The sequence below is a fragment of the Coregonus clupeaformis genome, chromosome 38 (genome assembly GCF_020615455.1).
Source record: "Coregonus clupeaformis isolate EN_2021a chromosome 38, ASM2061545v1, whole genome shotgun sequence".
In the NCBI taxonomy this organism is placed as follows: domain Eukaryota; kingdom Metazoa; phylum Chordata; class Actinopteri; order Salmoniformes; family Salmonidae; genus Coregonus; species Coregonus clupeaformis.
This window is the reverse complement of record NC_059229.1, coordinates 1,662,180-1,668,870: the sequence shown is the minus strand read 5'-3', so window position 1 is coordinate 1,668,870 and position 6,691 is coordinate 1,662,180.

Here is a 6,691-nt window from a genome sequence, read left to right as displayed (position 1 = left end):
CCTCACCTCATGCTTGTTACGGAGTTGGCCTTTACCTCGTGCTTTGCTTAGTTTGATTTATCACCCTGGTGGAACCGTATTAAATTCATATTGAAAAGCTAGAACATTAAATATTTAGGCTTTCAAGAACAGCTTATAAAACTGTTAAATCTAATGTGTTATTTATCTACAGTATGATCTAATGAAGATTCAGGAGGAGCTTTTATTTGTCTCACATTTCAGTTGGCTAAAACGGTCCAGTAGGATTCTTATGACTTACATAACACCATACCAGTATTTCAACCATCTTATCCACTCATATTGCTGACAGTGATATAGCTGCCTTAAACTTTTATTACACTCTGAAGTAAACTGCTTAGCAGATGAGCTAGTTGATAAAAGTATATATATATATATATATATATATATATATATATATGTAGATATATATTATTTATATATATTTATCTAAAGAAAAAATTATAAGTTACACATCACATTTACCAGACGCTCTTATCCAGAGCAACTAGGGTTAAGTGCCTTGCTCAAGGGCACATTGACAGATTTTTCACGTAGTCGGCTCGGGGATTAGAACCAGCGACCTCTTGGTTACTGGCACAACGCTCTTAACCACTAAGCTACCTGCCGCCCCAATTACATTAAACTGAATCCTTTACATTACAGTTTTTATATATTTCTAAAAGACAGCTCTAGCAACTTGTGGAGGCATAGAAAGTTATTTTTAATACATGTAATTGAGCAAGTTCCTTCAAGTCAGGCATTTCACATTCTTCAATGTTGATCACATCTCTTCTGTTTTCAAACCTCTGCATTCAAATAGTAGTTTAAATGTGTTTTGTGTCTCATATGGTGCAGCTACTGTCTGTCAGGTAGAATAGGGAATCACGTCGGGCGGCAGGTAGCTTAGTGGTTAAGAGCGTTGTGCCAGTAACCGAAAGGTCGCAGGTTCTAATCCACAAGCTGACTAGGTGAAAAATATGTTGATGTGCCCTTGAGCAAGGCACTTAACCCTAATTGCTCCTGTAAGTTGCTCTGGATAAGAGCGTCTGCTAAATGACTAAAATCTAAATGTAATGTCAGCTCTATTCAATGCAATGTTCAGAACTTTTTAACTCCCTGTTTGTTCAATCAATCAATCAAATGTATTTATAAAGCCATTTTTACATCAGCAGATGTTACAAAGTGCTATACAGAAACCCAGGTTCAGAGCCCACCCAGCACATCAGTACAAGACCCTCAATAGGGTGGAGCTACTGGATGCAGTAGTTGAGCAGGGGGCTGACCATCTGGAAGGACCCCATCAAGGCCTTTTCATTTCTTGGACTGTGCTCTCATCTTCACTGCAGCCAAGGTTTATTGTTTGGTATATCTGCCAACACGGCCTAATTCTGGCACCGATGCCACTGTTATTAGACAAGATATTTACTTGCCGTGTTTGTGGGTGAAGAGAACATTAACACCATGCAGACTAAATGTTTATGACATTAAGTTATTTTAATGTGCAAAGATCTTGCATGATATATGACCTGTGCAACTAGGTTCAGCTATGGGACGTTTTCTGTCAGAGCGGATGATCAGGGGGCAGGAACATAATTATAATATTTTGTACTCTACAAATTGACCACAACTAAGCCCAAAAAGAGATTGTATTTGAAAATAACAATAATTTCATACCTTGATTACATTGGGACACGATTACATCTCTTTTTTTATTCGTGGGAATACTTGGGAAAATATATCCTAAATTAAACTATTTTCTACCAGTGATTTCACCATTTTTACTAAATTTTTTAAAAACACTACAAAAACAATCACTTACTTTGGAAGGCCCCAAAAAATCACTTGCTGGCTGGTTTTGGCACATGGGCTGCCTGTTGCCGAGCAATTGGGAGTCCTATAGGAGTGAGTCGATTCGATTAAGATGGCCCGAATGCCCAGCTGGGCGTAGTTTGCACAGGGTGAAAAGGGATTGCATTCGTTTTGGAACCAAGCTGCCTTGCAAGACCCCGTTCAGGTCAACGGTGATGTCGGCTCAAAACAAAGGTGACGTTGGCTAAGCACATGGAGTAATGAGAAGGATTCTGGGTTGGCACTAGCAAAAGTGATTGCTTTTGATAAAAACTTTATATCTGCCTTCCCAATAAAAAATAGTTAGAAAATTCGAACATATACAGTATTCTATGGAAAATAGATATTGCATGTTTCTTAACAATGCATCATGCTGCATTGTTGACAATATGACTAAACGGCGCAGATTGCTCTTCAATTTGAGCAGGGTGCGCTTCCCTCACCTGCTTCACTTGGTCACGTGACAGGCCATACCTCGGTGCAACCCAGGCCAGTATAATCGAATCCCCTCATTGGCATAACCCTTCACAACAAGTTGATTTAGCTGAAGCCGCTGTGTTAGTGCTGGGATGGAACAAGAGCCTGCACACCATGTGGATGGGCTGTCCAGAACAGGAGTTGCAGGCCCCTGATATACTGTTATTAACTGTCAGATGTCATTAAGCAGTTGAGTAAACTGTCATTATAAAACTGTTATTGTACATATTTGATACATTTTAGCAGGGCCTTGGGAGGATTGAATAGTAACTCTTGATCCAATATATTTTAAGAGTGCTTTAAAAGACTGTCTGTTCCCACAAAGTAGTTTATCACCACAGACAGGAGGTTGGCTGAGACACCCCACAGCCAGTTAAAATCTAAATCTGGATGTGGCATGGTTCCAAAAAACAACCAAGCTTGGCTCGAGTTAATTCAGATTTGATTTTCCAGGTCATATTTCTCACTGTAAATCTATTACGGTGTCAGCAATGTGAGGACCTCATGGTCGACTAATAAGGTCAGAATAATGTGCTGGCCTGTATCGGATCTCTCTGTGGTTATGAGGTCTTCACTTTCAGCATGCAGTGTCAAGTCAATGGGGGCTAAATGTAATAGTAATCTAAAACATTTACAAGGATGAACACATGGATCAAATGGGGAGCTGTTGTGTTTTTCAGCAAGCTTTACAGATCTTTGGACAAACAAGTAGTCCAAATTATTACCCCCTTTCAGTGACCTTCTCCAAACATGGCAATGATCCAAACTGGGTGTCAGAAATACATAAAGCCTAAAGTTGTTTTGGATTGCTTTATGAACCTCTGTCATAGAGATGGTATCAAACCACATCTGCTGAACTGTTCTTGAAACTACAATTTGATCCCATAAAGTCGATGCAGAGTTACAAGAAGCGTACCAAAGCAACAGATAATGTTCAGAAACAGCTGTGTCAGAAATCCCTGAACTCCCCCTCAGCTGCAGCTGTTGGAACACAAGCGTCTCTGGGAGAGCAGGAGACTCGTCCTAGCCAAGCCTTTTGGAAAAGTCAGGACAAGTGACCGCCCAATCCACTAGATGACCCCGCCAATGATCAATGTTTAGAAGTGTAACCCTTCACATCCAGTCGCACTATTGGAAGACTGATTTAAATCATGGGAAAAATGGAGTGTTCCTGTCTGCCTGTGAATGAGTTGAATAGAAGGTTGTCCAGTTTAACTGCTGCTTTGATAATATCCTTGACCTCTATGGCAGCTGTTATATCTGGGATGACTGAAGACCTGATGATAGGAGCCTCTGCTTTATAGTCCTGCAATGTATCCCACTTAAGAGTAGGCTTAACTTTAATATCAATTATCTCAATAATGTTGTACTCAACCTGTTGGATCGGAACCAGGGTTGTGTTCATTAGGCCCAGTGTAACAAAACATTCCAAAACATATTACACCATACCAGAAATCTTAACCACGTATATTGCTGACAGCGATACAGCTGCCTCAAACTTATATTACACTCTGAAGTAAACGTGTATATATATACACAGTGCCTTCAGAAAGTATTCAGACCCTTTGCCTTTTTCCACATTTTGTTATGTTACAGCCTTATTCTAAAATGGATTTTTTTCAAATAATCCTCAGCAATCTACACACAATAACCCATAATGACAAAGCCAAAACAAGTTTTTAGAAAGTATTCAGACCCTTTGCTATGAGACTCGAAATTGAGCTCAGGTGCATCCTGTTTCCATTGATCATCCTTGAGATGTTTCTACAACTTGATTGGAGTCCACCTGTGGTACATTCAATTGATTGGACATGATTTGGAAAGGCACACACCTGTCAATATAAGGTCCCACAGTTAACAGTGCATGTCAGAGCAAAAACCAAGCCATGAGGTCGAAGGAATTGTCCGTAGAGCTCTGGGACAGGATTGTGTCGAGGCACAGATCTGGGGAAGGGTACCAAAAAATGTCTGCAGCATTGAAGGACCCCAAGAACACAGTGGCCTCCATCATTCTTACATGGAAGAAGTTTGGAACCACCAAGACTCTTCCTAGAGCTGGCTGCCCGGCCAAACTGAGCAATCGGGGGAGAAGGGCCTTGGTCAGGGAGATGACCATGAACCCGATGGTCACTCTGACAGAGCTCTAGAGTTCCTCTGTGGAGATGGAGGGAGAACCTTCCAGAAGGACAACCATCTCTGCAGCACTCCACCAATCAGGCTTTTATGGTAGCGTGGCCAGACGGAAGCCACTCCTCAGTAAAAGGCACATGACAGCCCGCTTGGAGTTTGCAAAAAAGGCACCTAAAGACTCACAGACCATGAGAAACAAGATTCTCTGGTCTGATGAATCCAAGATTAAACTCTTTGGCCTAAATGCCAAGCGTCACGTCGGGAGGAAACCTGGTACGATCCCTACGGTGAAACATGGTGGTGGCAGCATCATGCTGTGGGGCTGTTTTTCAGTGGCAGGGACTGGAAGACTAGTCAGGATCGAGGCAAATATGAAATATGCAATCTCCATAGACAAACATTGGCAATAGAATGGCCTTACTCAACGTGGCACCGTCATAGGACGCCACCTTTCCAACAAGTCAGTTCCTAACATTTCTGCACTGCTAGAGCTGCTCCGGACAACTGTAGATGCTGTTGTTGTGAAGTGGAAACATCTAGGAGCAACAACGGCCCAGCCGCGAAGTGATAGGCCACACAAGCTCACAAAAAGGAACCGGCGAGTGCTGATGCGCGTAGCGCGTAAAAAATCATCTGTCCTTGGTTGCAACACTCACTACCTAGTTCCAAACTGTCTCTGGAAGCAACGTCAGCACAATAACTGTTCATCGGGAGCTTCATGAAATGGGTTTCCATGGCCGAGCAGCCGCACACAAGCCTAAGATCACTATGCGCAATGCCAAGCGTCGGCTGGAGTGGTGTAAAGCGCGCCGCCCATGGACTCTGGAGCAGTGGAAACACGTTCTCTGGAGTGATGAATCGCGCTTCACCATCTAGCAGTCCGACGGACGAATTTGGGTTTTACTGAGTTACAGTTCATAGAAGGAAATCAGTCAAATGAAATAAATAAATTAGGCCCTAATCTGTGGATTTCACATGACTGGGCAGCGGCGCAGCCATGTATAGGCATGGGAGGGCATAGGCCCACCCACTCGGGAGCCAGGCCTACCCAGTGGGGAGCCAAACCAGCCAATCAGATTGAGTTTATCCCCACAAAAGGGCTTCATTACAGATATAAATACTCCTCAGCACCCCCCTTTCCCCCTCCTCAGACGATCCCGCAGGTGAAGAAGCTGGATGTGGAGGTCCTGGGCTGGTGTGGTTACATGTGGTCTGCGGTTGTGAGGCTGATTGGATGTACTGCCAAATTCTCTAAAACAATGTTGTAGGCGGCTTATGGTAGAGAAATTAACATTCAATTATCTGGCAACAGCTCCGTTGGCCATTCCTACAATTAGCATGCCAATTGCACACTCACTCAAAACCTGAGACATGTGTTGCATTGTTTTGTGTGAGAAAACTGCACATTTTAGAGTGGCCTTTTATTGTCCCCAGCACAAGGTGCACATGTGTAATGATCATGCTGTTTAATCAGCTTCTTGATAAGCCACACCTGTCAGGTGGATGGATTATCAAAGGCAAAGGAGAAATGCTCACTAACAGGGATGTAAACAAATTTGTGCACACCATTTGAGAGAAATAAGCTTTTTGTACTTATGGAACACTTCTGGGGTCTTTTATTTCGGTTAATGAAACATGCGACCAAAACTTTACATGTTGTGTTTATATTTTTGTTCACTGTTAATTAATTAATATATTTAAATATATTTAAATATATATATATATATATATACACACAGTGGGGAGAACAAGTATTTGATACACTGCCGATTTTGCAGGTTTTCCTACTTACAAAGCATGTAGAGGTCTGTAATTTCTATCATAGGTACACTTCAACTGTGAGAGACGGAATCTAAAACAAAAATCCAGAAAATCACATTGTATGATTTTTAAGTAATTAATTTGCATTTTATTGCATATCCTCTTCCCTTTGCAACTACAGAACCTTTTTGGAGACAAAAAAGAGCAGCCAAATTCCCCACTAAACTGTTCAAATTCCCCACTAAACTATTCAAATTCCCCACTAAACTGTTCAAATTCTCCACTAAACTGTTCAAATTCCCCATTAAACAGTTCAAAAATCCCCATTAAACAGTTCAAATTCCCCATTAAATAGTTCAAATTCCCCAGTAAACTGTTCAGATTCCCCATTAAACCGTTTAATATCCCCATTAAACTGTTCAAATATCCCATTAAACTGTTCAAATTCCTCATTAAACTGTTTAAAGTTTTGAAG